At 37.8% G+C, this 15943-nt stretch overlaps 1 long non-coding RNA gene across 1 annotated transcript; it reads right to left on the bottom strand.

Annotated features, from left to right (window-relative positions):
- Window positions 1–398: 398 nt before the first annotated feature.
- LOC125162517 (uncharacterized) lies at window positions 399–10033 on the bottom strand. The gene is made up of 3 exons (XR_007151069.1): window positions 9910–10033; window positions 1147–1355; window positions 399–647 (listed from the first exon to the last, which is right to left on the bottom strand). It is a non-coding gene; the product is annotated as an uncharacterized LOC125162517 (long non-coding RNA).
- Between the last annotated feature and the right edge of the window lie 5910 nt (window positions 10034–15943).

Below are 15943 nucleotides of genomic sequence, written 5' to 3'. Positions count from 1 at the left end.
GAAAATAAAAACAAGAAAATAAGCACCAAAACCCCCACAAAACAAAACAAAACAAAACCCCTCAAATAAACAAAAACTCCCATAAAACAAGAGAGAAATGGTTTGAGAGCCCCTGTTGTTTTATTGCCTGTGTCAATTTCTCTCTTTTTACACCATCCAGCTGTGCCTTAAAGGCCTGCAGCTCCTACAAGTGAGAGGCAGCTTGGAGAACAGCAAAGAAACCAAAGAATGCACCCAGTTTTGCTCCTTAGTAGAGACTCGCTGGAGTTCCACCCACTGTAAACAAGAATCCCAAGATGCAGAAGGGAGACATGTTATTTCTTTTCCTTCTTCCAGTTCTGATTAGGCAGTATTTAACCATTCACTAGGAAACATACATGCTTCATTCCAGTATCAGCATCTTTTACATAATGCTTTATTAGGGAGAACCTAAAAAGGGGAACATGTTTGAGTTGAGCTGCTTGAAACAAAGCTCACTGTGCCAGCTGGTTGGAAGGAAGGCAGACTTTCCCCGGGGCACGATTTCAAGCTGGGGCAAGCAAAGGTAAAATCTTGAGTTCACATTTCCATTAAAAACAGGGATTATGATTTCGATCCTGCTGTTCAGTGTTCTCTCTCCCCTTTTTTCCCAAATGAAAATCCCCAGCCTGTAAAAAATAAAAATTAAAAAGAATCTTTCTGGCACCCTGCAGCAGAGTCACAAAGCTCAGCCATACATTTAAGCTCCTGTACCATGAATGTGCTCATAAGGCCCATGGATGCTTCCGTGTTGCTTCCTCACAGCAGTGGGTGCGAGGAGCTCTTTGTTCTAATTCCTGGGGGTGATATCATCAGGGCAAACCATATAATTTGCCAGTGTCTGAATTCTAGCTTGTGAAATGGGCAAGAGAGACCTATCCACAGGGGTTTAGGGAAACTAATTAAAGTTTATAAAGGCCTTCTTGGATTTACCATAAAATATATGACTATGAATTCTCATTGTTATCCCCTTAGTCCCAAGGGACCTAAAGGACTTTCATGCATATGAGTTTATTTAAGCTCTGCAGCTCCCTCATGAGGCAGAAATAGACATATCTCAATACTCACATTCCATAAGGGGAAACTGAGGATTTCAGAGGTTAAGCTTAGTGCCCACATTTTTGTTACCTGACTTCCAGTGGGGTGCATTTTTCACAAATTCATATTGCACTTGAGGTAGAATCTTGGAGAAAACTTGATTTTATGATTCAGATTTGTCTCTCAAGAGAGCTGTGTGAATATTTTTACTGCCCAGTAATTTATGTAACAGGAAAAGAATGTGCCAGTATCATTGGTCCATGATGTAGTATATAAATGATAATGGAGAAAACAAACACCTTTAGAGAAAAAAATAAAGAGGAAAAAGAATTATTCAACAAAACAATTTGGAAATAGTACATTTCTGTCTAAGTCAGGCACCAATACCCACACACACACACACACACACACACACACAGCCTTTGGGGAGTGACAAAGTATGGGCTCTATCTTTATATATAATGAAAATTACTCTCCAAATGGCAGTTTAGCTTATCTTAATGGAATATTACCAGTATATTAAAAAATTCCTATAAATTACTCAGCTGGCTTTTATAATATTGGCTTATTCTATTTTAAATATCTAGGAAGTTATATTCTGCTTCTAATTGGACTTGATACAACTGGTTAGAAAAGAGTCAATTGCTCACTTTGAGGAAATACAATAACTCTTCTGGGCAATTTGGGTGCCACTTAATACATTGGATGAAGTAATTTTCTAAATGGTATCCTAGAATTAATGCACATTTGAAGAAGAGTCATTTACCCTTTTTTAGAGGTAGGTGCAGGCTTTACGATGGAATTCAATGGCTAAATCTAATTAAAACACCAGTTATATGATTTTTTTTTTTTTTTAAATGCTTGATCAGTCCCAGTCTTGGCAAGTACTCTGAGTAAGCCCTTCTCTGCTAGGACTGCAGGATCCTGATGGTTGTGGTCTGTGCCATTTATAAGGTTTGGATTCAAGATTCCATTTAATGCTACTTTTTTTCCTGAACAAGCCATAGAATTCTAGAGTGAGTGGGGTTGTATCTCTGGGGGGGATTTGAACCGCCTTTATCTTTTCTTCTTCCCTATTCTGTGGGATCTGGTGACTATTGTACATCTTTAAGTTGGAATGAAGAGAGATTGGTTGAGGTGGTAGGTAGGTTTTCTGTGAGTTGAGGGGGAATGTTGACACAAGGAAGTGGGGTAGCTGTGGCCCAGAATTCTATAATATGGTCTACCTTGGTATATGTTCTGTGGGTTCTTGAAAAGAATGTGTATTCTGTTGGTAGATGGAGTACTCTATGAATGTTGGTCAGATCCTGTTGGCTGATACTGTGTTTGAGTTCTTCTGTATCCTTGCTGAATTTCTAGATAGTTGTTCTGTTGATATTTGGGAGATAGGTGTTGAAGTCTCCAGCCAGAAATGTGGAATTGTCTGTTTCTCCTTTTGCTTTATCAGTTTTGCTGCAAATATTTTGCAGTTCTGTGGTTTGGTGCATACATATTTAGAATTGTTAGGCTTTCTTACAGTAATGACCCATTTATCATTATATAATAATGTCCCTTTCTGTCTCTGGTAATTTTCTTTGTTCTGAAGTCTATGTTATATGATATATTCATATAGCCATTTTTGCTTTCTTTTGACTAATGTTTGCATAATATATCTTTTTCCATACTTTTGTTTTCAACTTTCCAAGATCATTATATTTGATATTAATTTCGTATAAAATGTATATAGTTGGGTCATGTTTTTAAATATACTTTTCCAATCTCTTTTGTTTGGTGTATTTAGATAACTTAAATTAAATGTAATTATTCCTAAGTTAGGGTTTAAGTCTCCAATTTAGTTTTTATTTTCTGTTTGCTCTTTCTGCTTTGTGTTTCTCTGTTTTCTTTTTCATGAATTCCTGTGGGTTATTTGAACATTTTTTTAGCATTACATCTTGTTTATCTATAGTGTTTTGAGTGTTATCGCCTTGTATAGCTTTTTTAGTAATTGCTTTGGTATCATTTTATATATATATATATATATATATGTATATGTGTGTGTGTGTATATATATATATATATATATATATATATATATATGATTATCACAGATTACTGGTGTCAGCATTTTGTCAGCTTGAGTACAGCACAAACACCTTAGTTCTCTTTAGGTCCCTGTGCTCTTCCCATTTTATGATAGAATTGTCTGAAATATTTCTTCCACATACATTTAGAATCAAATCAGTGTTACAAGTTTTTTCTTCATTCATCAAAAATAATTTAGAAGAGTCAAGAGGAGTAGGGAAAGTCTGTTGTTTTAACCCATATTTTCCTTTAACATGTTTTTTTTCCCCCTGATGTTTCTAGATTCCTTCTTCAATTGTTTCCTTTCTGTTTAGAGAACTTTAATCATTTTTTTAATAGTAGACATGCTTCCAACAAATTCTCTTAGCTCTTATTCATCTGAGAATGCCTTGATTTCCCTATCATTCCCAAGAGATATTTTTGCTGGATAAAAGATTCTGGGTTGAGAATTATTTTCCTTAGCACTTGGAAAATGTGTTTTTCCTTGTAGTTTTCTGGTGAGATAGCTGCTGTAATTTGAATGTTTTTTTTCCTTCATAAGTAAAGTGCTGCTTCTGTCTCATTGTTTTCAAAACTTATTTTAATTTTCAGAAGTTTGACTGTTATGTGTCTTTGTGTGGATTTCTTTGCATATATTCTGTTTGTGGGTCACTCAACTCTTCTTGAATATGTAAGTTTCTATCCTTTGCCAAATTTCAGAAGTTTTCATTCATTATTTCTTTAAATACTCTTCAGTCCCAACTTCTTTTTCCTTTTCTTCCACTCTGGTGGCAAATATTAGATTTTTAATTTTTTGGAAGTCCCAGAGATCCCTGAGCCTCTGTTCATTTATTTTGTTTCAGTCTATATTTTCTCTGTTGTTCAGATTGGGTAATTTTTATTGTTTGAATTCAAGTTCACTGATTCTTTCCTTTGTCCTCTCTATTCTGCTGTTGAGTCCACTCATTGAATTTTTTCTTTTGGTTTTTGAATTTTTCAGTTTTAAAATTTCCATTTGTTCCTTTCCTTTTTTTTCCTTCTTTAAAAAATTTTTGTTTGTTTGTTTATTTATTTATTTAGAGGGAAAGTGTATAAGCAGGGGAGGGGCAGAGAGAGGGGGAGAGAGAGAATCCCAAGCAGGCTTCACCCAGTTGCCCCCATTTGTTCCTTTTCTGTGTCTCCTGTTTCTTTGCTGAGACTTCCTATTGAATTTTTTTTTTTAAAGTAATTCCTCTAATTGCTTGTTGGGGTATTTTTAAGAAAGCTGTTTTAAAATCTTTGTCAGATAATTTTAACACCTCTGCCATCTTGGAGTTGGCATCTGTTGGATGTGTTTTTAAATTGTTTGACATCTTGCTGGTTTTTCATATGATGTATGATTTTTGATTGAAACCAGGATATTTTGGGTTATCTACTGTAAGAATCTGGAAGTGACTTAAACCTTCTGTCTTAGCTAGTTTCTCTGATAGTGCTCTGGCAGGGAAGGAGGTAGAGGACACCATCTCATTAGGGGGACGGGTGGGGGTAGAAGTCCAGCTTCCTCACTCAAGGTCTGCTAACACTGGAGATGGGGGATCCGTTGTTATTGCTGGGTGGGGATTGGAATTCCACCTCCTCACTAATTGTCTGCTGTTATCTCCCTGGCTGGGAGGAGGAGGGTTGTTTTGTCACTGCTCCCCACCTGGGCTTCGTTGACACCATGGAGCTTTGGGGTTGTGGCTTCCTTACCAGTGGGCAGTGGTAAAACTCTTGACTCTTCGCTAGGCCTGATCTGACACTACCCCACTGGGGAAGGTGAGGGATGCTTTCTTACTGCCATGTGGTGGTGAAAGTACAGGCTTTCCTGATACCATGAGAGAGGTTCTCATTACACCTGGTGGGGATGAAAGCCCCACTTCCCTACTGGACCTTTTTTCACACCATCTTGGCAAGATGGATATTGGATATTGGCTTTGTTCCATCCTCTTGAGGGCAGAAGTCTAGATTCCCACTTGGACTTTGCTGGTATGAGTGGGGGTGGGGCCACAAGTCTTTTGTGTGCATGTGTGTGTGCATGTGTGTGTTTGTGTGTGATGTTTGGCTGCTGTAGAGCAGTTATTGTCTAAACGTTATATTTTGCTAGGCTGCCTCTCTCCTGGTCTTTTGGCTAGAGAGAACAGGCTTTTCTACAGGCTATTTTTTGTCTGTGCCCTTTGACATTTCTGAGTTGCTGGATTTTCAGTACCCAGTCTGTGTGGATAAAAGAAAACTCAGGATGTTCATTACCAAGTTGTTCCTCAGATCATGAAATCTACCTGCTCCTTTATACCTTTTGGAGACTTCTTATGTTTGTTTTATAATGTCTGGGGTTTTTCACTGTCCTTATGGGGGGAATAGGAAATGTGTATATATACATCATCTTTCTGTGGATCATAGACTTTGTAAACTATACCTAGAAAATATTTAACATTGTACTTGTAGTCCACAATATTGTATTGCACACTTAAAAATGTGTTAAGAGGGTAGATCTCATGTTAAGTATTCTTACTACACACTCCAAAAGATATTTAAGTCCATTCCCATATGTTCCAGATGGACTTCTGTACCTTATATTCTTAAGACTACCTCATTAGCTGTTGGCAGAAAACTAGACTAAGAGAGAGGTGTCCTACTTTTTAGCTTTTGTTATTCATGTTGCACTGTCCTGCATCATGTTTAGCTACTAAAAAGTTATTTTTGAAACATGAGAGGACCACATCAAGCAAATTCTATTCCTCCTCCTTCCCCCCACAAAATGCCCCCCAAAGCAAGTAGGAACCAAACAAAGAAAGTAGAACAAGCTAATAATATGAAAAGTGGTGGCTAAAAGAGAAAAGTAAGTACTCTGGAGCAACAGGGTATAGCTCATTAATTAGACCCTATGTCCCTTTGGTTAAGCCAGTATGTTAAAAACAACAAAACAAAAGCAAACCCTGAGAATTTTTCCTAACACATGTGCTCTTTTATAAGACATGTTTTTTTTTTCAGTGTGAGTTTGTTAACATAGCATGATGAAAAACGTTTTGGTTCGTGTGTGAGTTCCCTCTCCCACCCCCATTCTATTAATATTTTGAAGTGATCAGGGGCAGACTTTCTCACAAAGAGAAAACCTAGGTGATACATAAAATACCTATGAAAAAAGTTGCACATCTTACAAATGTATCTTCTCTGAGTGCAAATATGAGTGAGGTTATTGGCTTCAACAACAACTATGTTTCCTAAAAGATGAAGGCCTTTGTTAAATCTGGGAGTACAGATGAAGATACTCTAAGGACATTATTTTCTGTGTTAAAATTGATTATTGAAAAAGGCTATAAAATAGATCAAAATTTTAATTTTGATGAAGTTAGTCTCTTAAGGACCCACATCTGAAAGGGTAAGAGAAATTCCCAAGATTTAAGGAACAATTATGATGTTGGATGTAAATGCTGTTAAATCAGAAACTGTAAAGTCTAAGATTTTGTCCTACTTGCAAGCTAGCAAGTTAGCTTGCCACAGAATGTGTGTGTGTGTATGTGTATGTGTGTGTCCTATGTAAACACACACACACACACACACACACACACACACACACACATGTCCAGAAGAACACAAGACCCATGGGTCAGGGGACACACACAGATGGCTTATTGCTCACAGTGAAAATAGTGAGAGTAGAATCTTGCATCACTTCCCCAACTCCAATTTCCCACAGGGAAATGCAAATTAAGGCCAGATACTTCCTGCACATAGAGTGGGTTTTCATCACAGGAAACAAATCCCACATTTAGGAGACTGTGAGCTTTTATCAGGGTTGCTAATGACCTGCCTGTCATCTCTTCTGGAAAGCTATTACTCTTATCCTTGGAACATAAGCAAATGTCCTTGGGGAAGAGAAACAAGACTTTTTGAATGTTGAAAATCTTTGGGGAAGGAGGTGTTCTCTTTCTTAGGTTTGTTCTCCAATCTTCCTTGAACAAAAGCCTATTACTGACCTGTGCTCAGAAAGCATAGGCTGCATAAAAAAGTAAAGAGTTCAAGAAGAATGGTCTCCCAACAGATTGCAGTAGATATTTAACTGTGGCTAGTATTTTTATTTGGATTGGTATTGTTTGTGTTAGTACTCTGCTGATAGAATTACACAGGTTTTCAGTGAACTGTTCCAAATGTATTTTCTCCCCATAAACTTTCTAATTTTTAATACATAAGTTTACAGAAAATAAAATTTATCAGGAATACATAATCACATTATAGCAGTGATGTCTATTACCTTCAAAATGGAAAGAAGACAACTGAGTGGATTTATTTTTTCCTTCCTCTGATGGGAGGTATTGGAATGAGGAGAGAAGAGTAAGTGGAAGAAATGTGAGGAGTAGGGTCTGGGGTTTCACATGAATCAGAGAGGCATTCTAAACCCTGAGGATGTCCATTCATTTGGAGGTACACATACAGTGAATATAGTAAAGCTTAAGCTTCAGAGTCTCTCATTTGCGTAAATCCTTTCAAATGACACAGAAAGGGCCCTCACATTGTATTTTCACATTATCTTGTGTTTTTGTAAACTTTGCAAAAGGAAGATATTTTGACCGCAGCCAGGTAAGGGAGCTGTTTTTTTCTACTCTGGCTTCTCCTTGTGTTGGGTGGCCAGTGGTATTTTTTTGTAAATTAGCTAAGGGTAAGTTGAGCTGGAGATACAGTGATTAGACTTGATGAGGTATATTTAAGTAGTTTGCAGTTCTATTCCTGAATATTAAGTTGTTGTTAGCTGGACCAATGTAGAAATTTAGAAACTGCCTCCAGAAAAGCTTCTACCTTGTGCCCTGCAAGTCCAACTGGAGTCATTTAGAAACAACTGCAAAGCCAGAGGCTGAATAATGATATGACAGTGTCCTATGGTACCTGGCGCTGGAAACATGTACGTGCTACAGGAGAAACCAGGTATGAAAAATTTGGAATCAGGAGCCAGAAATTAGAAACACTTCCAAATATGACATCTTACATGTCACATTGAAAGAACTTAGATAGCGAATCTCAAATTTGATAGTATTCCCTCGAACTTATATATTACCAAGAATTTATTGTGAAGATAAAAGAAATTATCCATAATAAAACTATCAATAATAAAAGCAAATTTTGATAAATATGCTAGCAGAAACTAGATTATCTTTCTAGTCTCACCACAGAAAGTGATTTTACAAAACTGTGGTCATATTGAAAGTTAAAAGAAAGATTGTGGCCAAAAATGTAGGGAAAAAAGTGTTATAGAAGTGTGTATATGGTTAATTATTAACTGTAATTCTGGATTGTATGATTTTTGTGGTATTTGCCATCTTTTTAACATTTACAATATTGTGGTATCCTTTCTCACTCTGAATAAAAGTTCATATGCATATCTGATTTTGTCCTGCAACTGTGTGTTCTTGTCCTTAAAGAGTGTCCCTCAAATTGTATAAACTTTATGACCACAAGTCTTAGATCTACCCTTGATCATATGCATGGTATCACCTCATGACCTAGATTCCCTTCCCTGAATAGATGAAGTGAACACTCTCAAAAGGGAGAGTGGAGCCCTTGTAATCTTCAAGAGACTGTACATAGCATCAGTAGAGGTCTTTATTTTTTCTTTCTTTCTTTCTTTCTTTCTTTCTTTCTTTCTTTCTTTTTTTTTCTCACCCCCCACCTGCTGTGACTCAGTCTATGGTTGAATATGAGATATCCATCTCTCAAATAATAGTTGAGAGAGAAAACAAACAGCAACCCATACTATATCTGGGAAAAATTATTGGGATAAAGCAGCTCAGTCTGAGTAAGGAAAGCATGAGAAGAAATGACAGCGCGATTGTGAATACGTACTTCAGCAACAACAAAAGCAGGCATGAACAAAAGCTCAAAAGAACAAACTATGAATCCAGTCTGGGAGGTACAAATGACCTGGAACAAAAGAAATTTCTCACAAATTGTCTGTGTTACTTGGTAATGTAGTAAAAATGGCAGTCATGTAACATCTCTGGGAAGCGATGATAGATAATGTAATGAGGATGCTCTAGAAAAAGTAAAACAAACTGAGGGAGAAACTAAGATATCACAGAAACAATAAAGTGGTTAGAAACATCAGGGAACAGATTAGCATAGGTGAAAACAAAAATACTGATTTAGACATAAGGCTTGAGATAGCCATATTGAATTAAGACAAATAGGAATAAGATATTTAAGTAATTAAACAGAAAGTAAAAGAGAGACAATAAATCCATTGCAAAGATGACTGATATCCCTGATATATATAACCTAACCAATGGAACTATAAATGTATTTAGAGATTGATATAGTAGAAGAAAATTACTATGAAATAAAGAAAGAACTGAATAAGTTGGACAAGACTATTGTATCCTAATAAAATAGGATAGCAAAAATAAAAAAAGTAATCGACATCAGACATAGCCTAATTAGGTTGAACTTTAGGAATAAAGAGAGAATTCTTAAGGCATTAAGGTGGAAAAAGAACATCATATAAAAAGAGAAAAATGACATGTTGCCTTCAAGTTTTCTTTTAGAATAGCAATAAGTACCATATTGGAAAGAGGGTGATTTAATATTATAACACTGAGACAAGTTGTTTTCAAGTAGAAAGCAAAACATACGTTCTCAGTAGTATATCATATATTTCAGGCAATGAAGCACTCATGAGCCCTTTCTAAAAAAACCAACTTGATGAGATTAGAGAAAGAGAACAAAATAAAAATACCTGTGGAAGGCAGAATAAGGTACCATCTCCCCAGATGTCCATGTCTTAATCCCCAGAACCTGTGAATATATTACCTTATGTGGTGAAAGGGACTTTGTAGACGCAGTTAAGGATCACGAGAGCGGGAGCTAATCTTGGATTCCTAGTGGTCCTAATGTGATTGCAACTTTCCCTATAAGAGAATGAGGGAGATGGGGCACCTGGGTGGCTCAGTGGGTTAAGCATCTGACTCTTGATTTCAGCTCAGGTCATGATCCCACCATTGTGAGATCGAGCCCTGCATTGGGCTCTGAGCTGAGCTTGGAGCCTGCTTGCCATACTGTCTCTCTGCCTCTCTCTCTCTGCCCCGCGCCTGCTTGCTCTCTATCTCTCTCTCTCTCCCTCAAAATAAATAAATGAAAAAAAAAGAGAGAAAGAAGGAGGCAACAAGGTCAGAATCAGAGAGGTACTTGAAGTTACTGTATTATAGGTTTTGAGGATGGAGGAAGGGGCCATGAGCTAAGGAATGAAGACAGCCTTTAGAAGCTGGAAAAAGTGATGAGACAGGTTTTCTCCTAGAGCTTTCAAGAGGAATGTCACCCTGCCAACACCTTGACTTTAGCCCAGTGAAATCCATTTTGCATTTACAACATCCAGGACTGTAAGATCACAAATTTGTGTTGTTTTAAGCTTTAAGTGTATGGTAATTTGTTATAGTAGCAATAGGAAACTAAAGTACTACCAACCAACCGAATAAAAACAAAAAGAGAAAGAAATCTCCCAGAATTCAGGAATGGAGATACCACAGTAAAAGGGACTTGCTGTGAACACTGAATGGCTTTGAATACAGAACTAAGACAAACTAACTCTGGGAAATTATGGTTTAGAGTAGGCAATAAATGTATAGTCTATTAATGGATTAGTTGAGATATTAGCTAGAATGCAGTTAGAATGCTATAAAAAGAAACCTAAAAATGAATTGCTTTAATGAAATGGAAATGTATTTCATTTTCATGTGAAAGCCTGGGTAGGTAATGCAGGGCTGGTTTGGAGGCTGAGGATATTGGGCTGCAGGCTTCTACTGCTTTGTTGTTCTGCCCCATCATTAGCATGTGGCTTTCATCTTATATTCCCACATGGATGTTCCAGCCATCACCATCATGTCTGCATTCTACCCTTTGGAAGTGTGGGAAAGGGACCTCGGCAAGGGCCTGTGTCTTCTCTGGAAAGACATGGTGTAGAAGTTGTATATATCACTCCTCCAGTATTTTGTTGCCCAGAATCTTGTCGGATGGCCACACCTACCTGTAAAGGAGGCGGGGAAATGTTGTCTTTAGCAGGGATGTCTTGTGCTCAACTAAAACTTACAATAAAAGTGGGAAACAGAGATTGGGGAAGAAGCAGCAGTTTTTGCCACACTTGATAATATAAAAATAATGATATAATCTGAGTCAGGGAGTGAGCAGGGAGAGAGAAAGTATTGTGGTCTGCTTCCTCCCTCCCATTTTTATGACAGGACACGGTTCCATTGGAAGCATCTGAAGTTTTGAAACATGTAGTTGAAATTATTTCAACTTAAAGCTTTAATAATCACTTTTTGACCTAAGAGTGATCTTTTTTGGGAATACTTTTTATGGTGAAACGACATTTCATCTTCAAGGATTACTTCAGTGTTGCCTCATTTTCATTTTTTGCTTAAATAAAATTAAAAATTTTTAAAGTTGAAATAGCATGCATATTATGATTCCATTTTAATGAAAGTCAATTGATTTTTCTGGATATATGAATAGACAGACAACTAGAATAGAATGGCACTCACATAATGTTAATTATGGCTATGTATGGGCTGTAGGATTTGGGACATTTTTTTTTCTTTGTTAGACTTTTCTGCATCATTTTAATTTTTATAATGAGCACACATAATTATAAACAAAATGAACAGGTCTTTTTTCTCAACAAAGATACAGTCATTACTAATGTGAGGAGAAAGAGATTCTTAAAATTTTATTAGAAGTATCACGGAGTGTCCTTAATTAGTGCAATAGCACAAGCTTGAATTTCTAAAAATCTCTTTAACAACTCTTCTGAATGTATTAATTATGTTTGCTGTTTTACATATCTCCTTTCTGTTTTCCTGTCATGATTAGCAGGAAACCCCTCCAACTCAAAAGGGGATGTTTTTAGATAGCAGTAAAGTGGAGATGTTTTCATTCCAAACTTTCTTGCGTAGGCAGGGATCTCCAGGAAGTAGAGGAGGCAGTGACAGCTGTATAGAGAAATGAGCTCGGACTGAATTCTGTGGATTATGGGAAGAACAGGAAAAGCATACACATCCAGCATGGGATTGATAAAACAATGTAAAGAGCTGTCAAACCTGCCGCTCAGCCCGGAGCTTCTGCTGCTCTGAAAATGGTGTTTTCTAGCACACAACCTTATTTTCCTGGCCTTTGGGTCATAGCTTATTGGATCAGAAATGAGCGCTTAATCTAGAGCAAACATTATTTTTGTTGGCTGGTGACAAGCTATATGGTTTGGCTTGAAGATATGATGTGTGCAACATCTGATGCTCTGTCACTGACTGGTTTCCCATGAGGCACTCTGAGATGGACATAGGTGTATAGGAAGGTTATCTGGGAGTGTTCTCAGGATTAACAAGGGGAAGGAGAGGAGGAGAGGGGAAGGAAGGAAGCAGGAGTGAGCAGAGGGAGGCGTTGACTGGTGATGCAGTCCCAATGCAGTTTTGAAGCTAGAACGAATCTTCAGAGATGTCCCGAGTTGAGAAAAGAGAACTAGGCCATTATCCTCTTTATTCATAAGTCCCAGCTGCCCAGGAAGTGGACACTGCCTTGTGTGAGGCAGCTGGGGCAGTCCCTGTGGAGGCTGACAGCTGGGGACTGTCAGTAGCACTCCCAGTGGCTAAGGGAGAAATCCTTTTATTTCTAAAGAGGGTCTGGGTGGCACATTGCAGTGTTTGTCCATTACAGCACTTTTCACCTTTTTGCTATCAGTTAGAATCTCAGTTTTGGAATTTAGAGCCCAAAACAGTGCACATTGTCATTGTCCATGGAAGAGAGTGAAAGTCATTGTGAGGAAGGGGCCAGTGAGGCCATTGTGAGGCATATGGAAGCTAATGTCATGAAACAGAAACTGTAAGTACCCGCAGAAGCAGCTTGCATTAGGTCAGAAAGCACAGAAGGGTGTCACCAAGCACCTTAATGATGCTGGCTGGACTTATGAAGTATGAACCCCTGTGGCTGAGCCAGCTCCAGTGTAGTTCTTGATTTTCTTTCTGTGGATGGAATTTTCCTCACGGTTTTATAGGCATTATTCCTTTAGATAGTAGCCCAAAGATCTGAAATTCTATGGTGATCTAAGTGTACATAATTCCATTTAACCTCATCTACATAAATACAAGGAACTCAGGACCAAGATATATAGACCATCCTCTTCTGGGGACCATTTATCTGTATCACCACTGCTATAATAACATGGCCCCGGTGGTGCAGGGTGATGAAAGGTACAGGTGTATGTTTAATGTTCTTTTATCACATCCATCTGGTGCCACTTCTCTGTTCTTGCCCCACGCCATTCATTCCTCCGTTATACAGTGTGGTGGAACAACATATTCTGGCAATGGCTATTTAGTTAATAAGTACTCTGAGAGTATTTAGTTAAAAAATGAGATGGAGCAGTATTTATTATTGACCTTCATAATATTGAAGGTACTGATGTTAAATATTAAATATCAATAATGTAAACATTTGTTGTGCACATGTTACATGTCAGCAACTACGTAAAGTGCTTTGCATGTATTATTTCAATCAACACTCGAATGTCATATGATAGGTAGGTGTTTTTCTCACCTTTTTGCAAGCGAGGAAACTGGTGGTCAGGAGATTAAGCATCTTGTCAGAGGTCAGGAGGCTAGTAAGTGGTAGAGCCAGGATTTAAACCAGGCAGCTTGCCTCTAGACCCTGCACTGTTCTGCGCCATAGACAGAGAGGATTGTAATCCTTATAACCTCAGTGATGGGCTTTTGGCAAAGTGATGGGTGATGGTCTGGTGAGCTCTGTTCTCACTCAGGGGCTGCTCTGCTTCAAATTCAGCCCTTTGCGATTCCCTCTTTAGTCTCTTCCTGCAGCTGGCCTCTTTCAAGCGGCACAAATATTATAGGACACCCGACACTTGGATTAATTTTCACCAGGATATAACTAGCTTGTTGAAGCAGTTCAATCCTATAAAACCAACCTCAGATATTCTATGTTCGGGAGTCTCAGGGATACTGAAGAGAATAGACCAGGTTGAAGTCACCAAAGGCAAGTTCCCCTCAGAGGTGTTTTCGCGCCTATTGACCCTGCCTAAAGATAAGCTTGAGAGTGCACAGAAGGTCAGGCCCGGAGTCATGCAGCAAATGCCAGTCGAATTTTAAAAGTTGGGTATGATCCAAATAATGTTTATTTTCCTGATTTGTAAATCGACATATTAAAATTGGTAAGCATGCTCAACGATGATTTTGGAGAGTGGCGGTGGTTCTGAGTCATGTTTCAACTCCTTCCTGTCAGTTTCCTTTTGTTGATTTGAGCAAGAACCTTCAGGTGATGGAAGTACAGTAGTCTCTTTGTTACCTTGAAAGCTAAAGCTTGTGCTGGAAGGTTGCCTAGCAACCTTTGTCTCTTTTGTATTCTTTTGCAAAAGGTTTTTTTTTTTTGTATCCTACAATGCAAAATTTTGTATTTGTATTTATTGACAATTTAAAATGAGCTTCTTATTGGTGTGTTAGAATGCAACAAAGTCCATGTGAGTCCATCAAACCTCTGAGTAATAATTATGAGACAGTGAAGGCTTATTTGGTGAAACTATGCGCAATAACAGTCCCACAATCATAAAGGCATTTCAGAATCCTGCTGTAAAGCATAAAGGACTCAAAGAATGCACAATTCCTAATGGTACTACATGTTTCTCATGAAATGTTGCTTTTTTAATACATATATTATTAGTGCTCTCATGGGCTAAATGTACTTTTATTGGAGATACTATCCTAAAGCTAAAGTTAGCTTAGCACTCAAAGCTATAGAAATAAGAAGGATGCAAAACTGTATAAACACATGTAAAGAACACATGTAAAATATTTTCATTTTTTTAAACTTTTAAATTTTTCAGAGCTCATGGACATGATAATTTGCTAGTTGTTTTTTCTCTCAGTGAAGGAACCCTTAGGCTTTTGTGTGCTTTACATTCTGATTTTCATCTTTGAACTCATCTTTCCTTGGTTTCTCCAGGGTTTTAGAGGGTAATATCCAGAAGGCTTGAGAACAGAGCCTCCATAAGTATTCATGGTGAAAGCCATGCTCTTCTTAAAGTCTGGAGAAATTAAATTCTGATCAAGAGATCATCTTATGGCAAATATTTAGCTGCCCGAAACATAGAAGCTAAATTTGTGTAAACCACGAAACCCAATTAGAGTGTTGAACTGTAATTTAAGGTCTTCCTCTGTGCAAAAGATTGCCGGTTAAAGTAATGTCAGGATCAAATGGAAGAGTATTTTTAGAAATTAATGTACCTATTTTAGTAACCTGGGACTAGTATTAAACAGTGCTCTGAAGTTTTTAAATGCTCTTACATTTGACAAGACTTTGGTATAAGACTGGTTTTATGAATAACTAATTTCAGCAGCTTCCCTAAATGGTCTACCCAGACATTCTACAGCAGAGGAAAGAAGCAGTGGAACATTTATTTGCCAATGGCTATATTGCAACAACCTCTCATCTGCAATATGAGAATTTTATTTATAACACTTCCAAAAAAGTCAGGACTTGAATAAAAATGTGGAAGGGATCCTTCTTCCTGCCATCCTTCCTCAAAGTTTGCAGTGAGTTGGGACTTGCCCTTTGGGGGATGTCTTACTAGGGGCCAGCCACAGAGCTGATTCAGAGGGAGGAAGCTACATTAACTGAAGTTTGAGAAGGATCTGAAGTTGATGTTTATTTCGTCATCTTCTAATCTGGTGAAAAGCATGCCCATGACTTAGGCAGGCTGAGTGTGTGCATGTATGTGTGTACATGTGCACATGTGACCTCTTTGCATTCATTCCCTATTTCTAGGTTTTGCAATTTTTAAATGTTTTTTTTT

This window comes from Prionailurus viverrinus, chromosome A3, assembly GCF_022837055.1.
Source record: "Prionailurus viverrinus isolate Anna chromosome A3, UM_Priviv_1.0, whole genome shotgun sequence".
NCBI lineage: Eukaryota > Metazoa > Chordata > Mammalia > Carnivora > Felidae > Prionailurus > Prionailurus viverrinus.
The sequence above is the reverse complement of the archived record's forward strand: the minus strand, read 5'-3'. Positions and strand labels throughout refer to the sequence as shown.